The sequence below is a fragment of the Chrysochloris asiatica genome, unplaced genomic scaffold (assembly GCF_000296735.1).
Source record: "Chrysochloris asiatica unplaced genomic scaffold, ChrAsi1.0 scaffold00126, whole genome shotgun sequence".
Taxonomy (NCBI): domain Eukaryota; kingdom Metazoa; phylum Chordata; class Mammalia; order Afrosoricida; family Chrysochloridae; genus Chrysochloris; species Chrysochloris asiatica.
Window position 1 is genome coordinate 5,791,000 of NW_006408644.1, and position 10,246 is coordinate 5,801,245.

A 10,246-nucleotide genomic window follows, 5' to 3' on the forward strand; every position below is an offset into this window, starting at 1 on the left:
GAGGTGACTGCCACGTACGCCAATCTCTGGTTGTTGTCTGTTCTTGTTGGTTCTCAGTCCACAGAACTCCCTTTAGGATGTTTTGTAGCACAGGTTTGGCTTTGGTAAAGTCGCATAGCTTCTGTTTATTCTGGAATGTTTTGATTACACCATCATGTTTGATTGGTAGCTTTGCTGGATAAACGATTCTTGATTGGCATTTTTTTTTTCTTTCAGGGTTTTATATATGTCTCCCTATTGCCTTCTCGCTTGCATGGTTCCTGCTGAGAGATCTGAGCTTAGTGTGACTTGTTTGCCTGTGTATGTGATCCTTCTGTTTTCTCTGGCTGCTTTCAGAAGCGTCTCCTTTTCTTTGAGTTTGGAGAGCTTGACTATGATATGTCTTGGTGATTTTCTTTTGCGGTCTGCCCTTCCTGGAGTTGGTTGAGCTTCTTGTATGTTTATCTTTTCACTTTTCAGGATGTTAGAGAAATTTTCTTCCAGTAGTTCTTCGACTATTTCCTCTGTGGGCTTGTGTTATTCTTCTTGTTCTGGAATGCCAATAATTTGTAAGTTATTCATCTTCATGTTGTCCAACATGGTTCTTAGTACTTCCTCCAAATTTTTTATTCTTTTTTGTGTTTGTTCTTCTATCTTAGTGGTATTGAGAGACTTGCCTTCCAGCTCACTGATTCTGCCTTCCATTTCATCTATTCTACTCCTCTGTACTTTCAGTGTGCTTTCTATTTCTGATAGTTTGTTATTGATCATTTAAACCTCTTTCTGTAGGTTTTGGATTGTTACCAATGCTGAATCTATCTTGTTTGATTGCTCCTGTAATGCTTTCCTGTCTTCTTCTTAGTTTTCTCAACTCCATTGTAAAGTGTTTTGAAGCATTTTATAATCATTTTTCTGAATTCTTTCTCAAGCATTTCCAAGGCCTGCACTCCTTCCAAAATGGAGTCCAGGGCTACTTCTAGTTCATTTGTCTCAGATATTTTATCTTTTTTCTGGACATGTGCTGGTATGGTCATCTGCTTTTGCTTCTTGGACATGTTTAATATTTATCTGTCACCCTAATACTTAATTGAGTATGTATTTTGGTAATTTTTTATGTTTTCTGTTTGCTTCCAGGAAGATGTGATCAGGATGTGGTCTTTACTTTTCACTCTTCTTATTGCTTAACTCAGAGTAACTTTCACAGGTTTTGTCTGTTTCCCAGATATATGGCAGCTGGTATTGGTTCTTGCCTAGGTTTTGGTGTTTTATAAAGTGCTATTGCAGCTTGGCTATTTGGCAGCAGTCTCTGACTCTTCTCGTGTAATATAGGGAGACATAGAGTCCTCCAAAAGCAGAAGGTATACTATGTAACAGCCAAACAACACCAGTCGGGTGGAAAACAAAAAACAAAATAAAATAAAATAAAATAAAACCAAAAAGAGGAAAACAAGAAAAGAAAAAGCAGACAAAAAAATGTAGCAGCAGCAAAAAACAGATTGAATATGACAGTCTCTAATCACAAAAAAAATGGGAGAGGAGGTGCAGAAGAAAGAGAGGAAAAAGAAGAAAAAAAAGGAAAAAAATCTGTATCTTAATGTAAGTATGTCTTTAGTGTCCTAACTCTCTTTCACTCCCTTCTGCTCTCCTCTCCTTGTTGTTAAGTACTATGAAGTCGGTTCTGACCCCCAGCGACCCCTTATAGGGTTTCCAAAGAGCAGCTGGTGAGCTTGAACCAACGACCTTGCAATTCAAAAGGCTTTGCAATCTGGCGCATGAACCACAGAGCTACAGCGGGACTCGTCTGCTAACTGTGGTAAAAAGCAACTCATAGGGAGACAGTAGCTGCAGGCAGGTGACATCTGTGTCTGATGACTTCAAAAATACCTCTCTCTGTCTCTCTGTACCATGGGTACCATGAATTGCCTGATATCTGTGCTGATATCACTTACTATGGCAAGGATACCCCTCTGGGAAGGGCTATCAGCTCTTGCAGCTTTGTTAATTTATGCTTCCTCTCCTCTGGAAGTGCCTGCTTTCTGAGTGGGCTTGCTCCAGCAGGTGCACACTAAGCTCTTCAGGGGGCAGAGGCAGTCGCCAGAGTGGGAGCCGAGTACAGGCGGGCAAAAGTTCAAAATGTCTGTAATTCCTCAGCAATTTGATTTTTTAAAAAAGCAAGCACAAAATGTTGAAATATAAAGTCTAGTGTTTGCTCAGATGCTGTCTGTCTACTAGACGGGGGCCTCCTTTGTGCGATACAACCCCCAATTTTATCCGGAGCCTATCCTATCTGTGCTGCTTGGTCAGGGAAGCACCAGAAGTCACTCATGTGGCTCTTGTAGAGGGTGGAATAGTCTCTTCCTCTTTTCAGGGGAGTTCCCAGACACAGCCCTGGGGACAAGGGAACAGGTTTAAAGTTCTTCCTGGCTGTGCCCAGGCCCAGGTGCCCAGGGATGGCAGTGTAGGCTTGTCTCCTTTCAGTGCCTTCCTCTTTTCTGAGCCTGGTTCTCTTGCATCCCCATCATGAATGTGAGCACCCCAAAAGTCTTGCAATCAGCCTTTCCTTTGCATGCATCAGCCAGAGGCATGCTTCTCTGTAGGCCACCCAGAGCCCTAACTGGTACAGTAAGCCCTATATCTCATTTTATCAATTGGGGAGTGATCACAGAATATTATGTCACCCCTCTCTCAATAAGCCTTAAGGCACAATTCACTCTTCTGAAAGAGCTATTAAAGTCATTCTTATAATATCTGCCTCAGAGGTATCTGTTTAAAAAAGTCAAGGTATACCTTCATCCTTTAAGCTGTTGCAACCCATATTATTACTACTTGGAGAAAGAAAAAAACATCAATAACTCAATGGATTCTAAAAGAAAGCTAAGTCAGTCGTCTCAGCAAGAACTAAGACTGGTAGATTAGGTTTTAGTTTTCACGAGAAGCTCCAGATAAACTTATGAGCGGCTTGTGGTATGGTCATACCTGACTGGGCATAGCTCATTTCATGCAATTAATAGAGGATTGATGTAGGCCAAAGAGATGACAGAGACATGGCTATGTCACAGGTGAAAATGTAAAGCTATAACAAGGAAATAAGTTGAGCATCCACCATCCTTGCTCTGATTCTTTCTGTGAAAATAGGTTTGACCAATGTTACAGGCTATCAACAAAGAAGCCTATTGTTTGGTCCCATCCTTTTCAGGCTCATCCCAGAGGTAGAGTTCTGAGGCTGAAGAGGAAAATGGAAACATTAAAACATTGTTGTTGTAGTTATTTAATCTTACTGACTTCACTAATATATCAAGCAGAGATGTATGTGCATAGTTAGCTGCTTTCCAGGCTGGGCTTCTACACACTCAAAATCTGTTGCAAAGTGACCCAGAGGAAATGGCAAGATAGATGAGCTGAGAAAGTCTCTCAACCCTCTCCTCCCATAAGCAGTCACTGATTACTGAGGACAATTCCAGCAGCAAAGCAATAATTTTTTTCTTTGCACATAACCTTTAAAACTACCTGATAAGCTATTTGCACAGCCTACCCTAGAATTTTCAATAGACAGGGAGAAGATGAGCATTAACCTTAATAGTTAAATTACCAAGTGTCACTCTAAAGACCTTTCTCCTTGAGAGAAGTCTGTGCTTCAGCCAAACACTCACTCATTTAAAAGTTAACTGAAATATTCCATTGAGATAAAAAATGGCAGTGTTTTCCAAACATGGACACTTTAAAAACCAACATGTTACCTCTGAAGATGTACATTTTTTTTTTAAATCAATAATCTGGAAAAAATTAGAAGATATTTGATTAAAACATTCTAAAAACAGACTGGATACTGAAATGTTAGCTTGGACCCTGAAAAAAAAATTTTCCAACTTAATGTTGAGAAGACTGATAGCGTATTGGCTATGAATTGGGCTGCTAACCTCAAGGTCAGCAGTTTGAAACTACCAGCTGTTCCATGGGAGAAAGATGAAACTTTCTGCTCTTGTAAAGATTTATAGCCTCAAAAGCTCTGTACAGGGTTGCTTTGAGTTGGCACATGACCATCACCATTTCAGGAATGTTACTAAAATCAATATGAATACGGAAAGCCAGCATTGTATTTCCTAACATACACTCATTGATGGAGTACCTACTTGGTGCTAGGCACTATGCTAGATCCTGAGGTTATGATGGTAAGAAAAATATATTACCATTCATCTTTAGATTCACAGTATAGTAGAGGATGTCAATGTGAATCAAGAAACCACACAAGCACAGAATAATAAGTATAATTGTAATGAGTCAAATCATTGAGATATTCAGGGTGCTGTGCTCATATTTTGGTAGGTTTGGAGCAAATGACTACCCAGAAACAGGCATCTTCTACTGATACCACCTTACCCCATGGATGTTCAGGCCCACAAACAGTCTGTTAGACCAGGAGTAATTCAAGTATCATGAAACCACTAGCAGTCTTACAATTGATGAGATCGTTGTCTGTTTGACCTCTGCAACTTGTCTAACAGTTTTCTCACTACCCATTTATTCAGTTATGTCCACAAGCATTTACTAAATCCTTACTCTGTGCCATAAAGAATGTGAGACCTTGGGTATATAAGGATAAATTAGGCAAAGTACCTGCCATCAAGAAACTCACAGTCTCCTGAGAAAGACAGACATGAAAAATTACAATACAATGTAATATATGTTCTACTAGAGAGAAATACAAAGTGTTATGAGAATTCAAAAGGGGAAAAAAGCTGATTTTCTAATACATTATGAGTCTTAATCCATCAGCAAAATCCTCACTACATAGAATAAACAGGATAACTCTGGTAGATCATTTATCGTGTCATTTGGCATTCCATCCCAACAAAGGTGGGCAGACAGTTGTAAAGAAGCACAATGGCATGAACACACATAGGATGTGAATTTACTGTCTGGGAACTCATCTCTGACCCCTCATTGAAGTGAGAGAAACAAGCCTCACACCCTACTCTACCATTGGACTATTGAAAAGGATGGATCCGTGCTTTTGAAGCAAGTTCTTTAACACATCTGTCTCAAGTGCACTTACCTGCCACCCAGGGCCCTTAACAGTCTTTTCCGTGTTTTTCCCTTTTGAAATCGTTGGAGAAACAGCTCATGTAAAGGAGCTGATAAGAGCTACTGCTTCACCTCAGTCTACCCGTCATCAAAACCATTTACTACTGTAAATATGAAGAGGCACATATTTTTAGAAAAATAAAATCAATATTGCATAACTATAAACTATTGAATCACCCTGCTGCAGTAAACAAGTGCTTCTAAATAAATGACCCTTGGGTAGGATTCTTTAACTCAGATTACTCTAATGCCATGCTGAAAGTAATGTGTTAATGCTTAGAATTGTGTTAGTATCCTGAAGTAATAAAGGAAACCCACAATTTCTGGCTTCCTGAAAAATTAAGGACCAAGAGTTTTCAATACTACAAACTACTCCCAATAGAAACACAATCATTTTGGAAAAGTGACATTGGTATGTCTTCAGGCCAATTCCCTAAGAGAATGCGTGCTGGGAAAGTCAAGTGACAGTACATTTGTTTTAAAAAAAATTTTTTTTCATTAGCATGCAGCATACACTTCAACATACATGGATATATATGTCACCATGCCTGAGTGTTACATATATGCCTTTCTTGTGCAATTTTCAAGAACCGTCCAACTATTCTGCACATATTCATTTCAAAGATGTAGCACATTCTCATTCCAAACCATATCCAGTACTGATGGAGATCTCTTTGGTCGTGGTGGTGGTGTGCCGTGGAGTTGATTCCGACTCATAGCAACCTTGAATAGGGTTTCTAAAACTGTCAATCTTTATGGGAGAAGAAAACCTCATCTTTCTCCAGTGGAATACAGGTAGTTTCAAACTGCTGTGGTTATTTTTAATCACGGGTTATATGTCTTAAACAAAAGGCCTTTATTGAAACCTCTGGTTCATTTTTAAAGTCTCTGGACATATTGAATAAAGCACAGCTCAAAAATAAAATGTAGTGATAAGCTCTCTACCTCCTTACATTCAAGGTCTTAGGAAGGAGATGTCCAACTGTTCCCAATGCAAATTACTTCTTTACCTCTCCAAGATCAAGATGATAGTGTTCATCTCAGCATACATGGACTAGGAAATTTCAACTATTGGGCCCATGGTACTGGTTTTCAATAAGATGTAGAACAAAAGGAGCTGAACTTTATGGGTCACTTAAAATCTCCTGGAAGCTTTTCAGAGAGTGAAGTAGAGAGAGAATGTTCCAGCTATGCTCCAGGCTGAATAACAAGGGCATAAGCTGAAATCTGTGTTCATTTAACTGCATACATTCTATTCCTCACATGAAATGCCTCATCCTAAAATTGTCTCAGCTCTTGTTAAAATGGCCCTGTCAGAGACAGCTGACATTCTTTGTTGGCTGAAATTAAAGAACTCTTAAGAATAAAATTCATGTTTGTTGAGACTTCCAAAAGGTAATATATAAATAACAATTATGGATTCTATTCTATTCAGGCTCTCTCTGTTTGATTTACAGCATTGGTTTACTACTGTTTAAGGTTAAAACTGTGTTATATACCTGGAAATTATATATGAATAGGCCAAATTCTGAATCAGATTAAATATTCAGAAGATAAATTAGCTGCCAACATTTTCATTTGTTTTAGTCCAAATGCCAAATAACAAATAGATTTCTCCAAATCTCAAAATCCAGCATAATGCATCAATTTCACCATGTTCTTTTATATTTCATATTTAAAATGTTGATCTGAATGCTTCTTTGTAGCCAAAAAACAACAATTGAGTTAGAAGGTGCTCTATAAGAATTAAGAGGCACAAATTAGCATTCTCAATAATACAGTGACCCCCAAGCATCAATTTACCATCAGGAACAGGGTGAGTCCTTATAAATGAAGTCCAGTTGTCACTGGGCAGTAATCAATATACTTTATCTACCCATGAAGCATGATACATAGATTTCAACACACTCTGCCACCCAATAACAACCTCTAATAAGGCCCTACCTTGACATTGTCTACCTTTCTTAAGGTTTAAGCAACTTTGTTTTCTATATCTTGAATAAGGAGGAGTAAAAATAAATTGCAATTAACTTCTAATAAATAACTTTCTGTTATGCATTTTATCATTATTAATATAGTAATGATATCTGCCAGAGGCCCTGGTGAAGCTGTGGGTTTGGGGTTGGGCTGCTAACCTTAAAGTTAATGGTGCAAGTGCACCAGCCAATCCACAGGAGAAAAATGAGGCTTTCTGTTCCTGTAAAGATTTACAACCCTAGATCAGGTTGCTATGAGTCAGAATTGATGCAATGGCTGTGGGTTTGTTTTTTGTTTACTTTTTAAAATTTAAACTACTCTTCGATACACAATTCACCTGCATGTTCTGTGATGTTAAAAATTATGCCACAGGTATTTAAAAAAACAAAACAAAACAAAACAAAAAAAACAGCAGGACCATCCATGGTGGACAGGTTCAGTGGAGCTTTCAGACTATCAGAGACTAGGAAGAAGGAGAGGCTGCTTACTTCTGAATGTTTAGCCACTTAAAAACATTTGAATAGCAGCAGAACTTTGTCAGACATAGTGCTAGAAAATGGGGCCTTTTTATTGGAAGACACTCAAAATACTACTGGGAAAAAAAGTGCATCCTTACAATAGATTTGACCATAATGACACAATGGAGGAAAACTCCTGGAACCTTCATTTGGTAACAGTGCACAACTCAAAAATAAGGAAAACATCTACAAATATCAATTAATGTCCCATCTTGCATGATGGCGGGCGGAAAGGCTGAGCAGCCAGCTACCAAGGAGAAGAAGCCTGAAGTCAAGAAAGCAGATGCCAGTGGCAAAGCTAAGAAGGCTAAACTCAAGGCAAAAGACCCAAGAAGGGGAAACCCCACTGCAGCCAAAATCCTGTCCTGGTCCAAAGAATTGGCAGGTATTCCTGACAAGCCATGTATTCCAGAAAGGCCATGTGCAAGAGGAAGTAACTGGATGGTAAATCCAGGGTTGAAAAGGAGAAGGTTCTTGCTACTGTCGCAAAGCCACTTGGTGGAGACAAGAACGGTCATCCCCGAGTGGTTTAATGTCACAAAATGCCTAGGTATTACATGACTGAAGATGTGCCTTGGAAGTTGTTGAGACAAGGGAAAAAACCCTTCAGTCAGCATGTCAGAAGACTGCGATCCAGCATCTCTCCTGGGACCAGTCTGGTCATCTTCACTTGGCACCATCGAGACAAAAGAGTGGTTTTCCTGAAGCAGTTGGCCAGTGGTTTGCTCCTTGTGATTGGACCTCTGTACCTCAATTGCATTCCTCTGCATTGAACACACCAGAAATTTGTCATTGCCACCTCCACCAATATTTATATGAGTGGTGTGAAGATCCCCAAACATCTCACAGAGGTTTACTTCAAGAGGAAGAAGCTGCAAAGGCCTAGACACCGAGAAGGTAAGATCTTCAACACCAAAAAAGATAAATATGAGGTTACAAATCAACACAAAGTGAATCAGAAAGCTATGGACTCACAAATTATGCCAAAACCAAAGCCATTCCCTAACTCCAAGGTTCTCTGTGTGCTTTGTTTCCTCTCACAAATGGAATTTATCCTCACAAATTAGCATGCTAGAATTCTTGCAAAGAAATAAGCTCATTAAATAATGGCTAAATTACAATATATGTATATATCAATTAATCATTGGAACTTGGAATTGCAAAGTATGAATCCAGGAAAATTGGAAGTTGCCGAAAAATGAAATGGAATGCATGACGTTCTATATACTAAGTATTGTTGATAAGAGGCCCTGTAGCGGGTTTCTTAGGAGCAGCTTTTGAGTTTGAAACATTAACCTTGAGAATATCCTACAGCATCACACCAGGACTGATATGGACTGGAATTGTTGTTTGTTAAGTACCATCGAGTTGATTCTTACCCACAGCAATCTTGTATAGGGTTGATGAGGAATGGTTAGTGAGTTTGAACAGCCAACCTTGTGGTTCAAACCAACTTTGCAGTGTCACACCAGGACTCCATGGAATGGTATTAGCCATTTTTGCCATTTTAAATCACACAGTCATATAGTTAATGATGCTGGAAACATCCGATTGAAGAAAAATGGTACTGCATTTATCATCAAAAGCAACATTCAGAATCTATCTTGAAGTATAATGCTGTCTGTAATAGGATAATATCCATATGCACACAAGGATGACAAATTAATATCGCTATGGTTTAAATTTACAAACCAAACACTAAAGCCAGTAATGATGAAATGGAAGAATTCTACCAACTTCTTCAGTCTAAAATTTATCAAACATGCAAGCAAGATGTACTGATAATTATTGGCAATTGGAATATAAAAGTTGAAAACAAAAAGATCCATAATTGGAAAATATGACCTTGGTGGTAGAAAAGATCCTGTAGATTGCATGATGGAATTTTGCAGAAAAATGACTTATACATTGCAACTATACTTTTATTTTTGTTTTTTAATGTTTTATTGTGAATTATGTGACAGTTTACATGGGAGAACATTAGCTTTACATTCATCCTATCCTATATCGTTTCATTGCTATGGTTACAATCCCCTCCATGCATCATCAACCAACCAAAGGGTATACACTAAAAGCCTGCACCCCGATCGTCAGCAAACAGCCCATTTCCCTCTCTGGGTCCAAAGTCCTCAGCAGCTCCATCTCTCCACGTCATCATCTCTGCCTTCATCTCTGGCATCACTGCTTCTCTGGGTAGGGTCCCACTCTCGACTCTTCTCCCTTGATGGTCCAGGTACCTCTTTTCCTATACTGCAAAGTTAATCACTCCCCTCCTTGCTACAAAATGTCAACCTTTACATTTCCAACCCTCACAAGCAGTCCTGATAACATTTATTCACTATTGTATCACAGGAGACCTATCTGCATCTCCTTTTATCAGCCCCTCCCAGACAGATTAGATACTACTCAGTGGAGAGTCTACCTTCCCCCATGCCCTCTGGATCTCGACTCCCTCTTGAAAGCTTGTAATCCAGTCTCTTCTTGCCTTTGTAGCCACCCCATTTTGGGTAGCCAATGTCCAAGTTGCCCAAGCCTGTCTGCTCTGTGTATGGAGGAGGTAGGAATGATCCTAGCTGTAAAGATCTGTTCCCTGTTTTGAGCTACTGCATCCATAGGTGTAGGTCAAGTTCATCAAATTGTATCAGATTACTCTTTTTTTTTTTTTCCTTTCTTTTTCTTCTAGTTGAACT

The 10,246-nt window shown here is 39.1% G+C and overlaps 1 pseudogene; it reads left to right on the plus strand.

Annotated features, from left to right (window-relative positions):
* The first annotated feature begins 7,775 nt into the window (after positions 1-7,775).
* Positions 7,776-8,631, plus strand: LOC102840488 (annotated as a pseudogene).
* Positions 8,632-10,246: the final 1,615 nt, after the last annotated feature.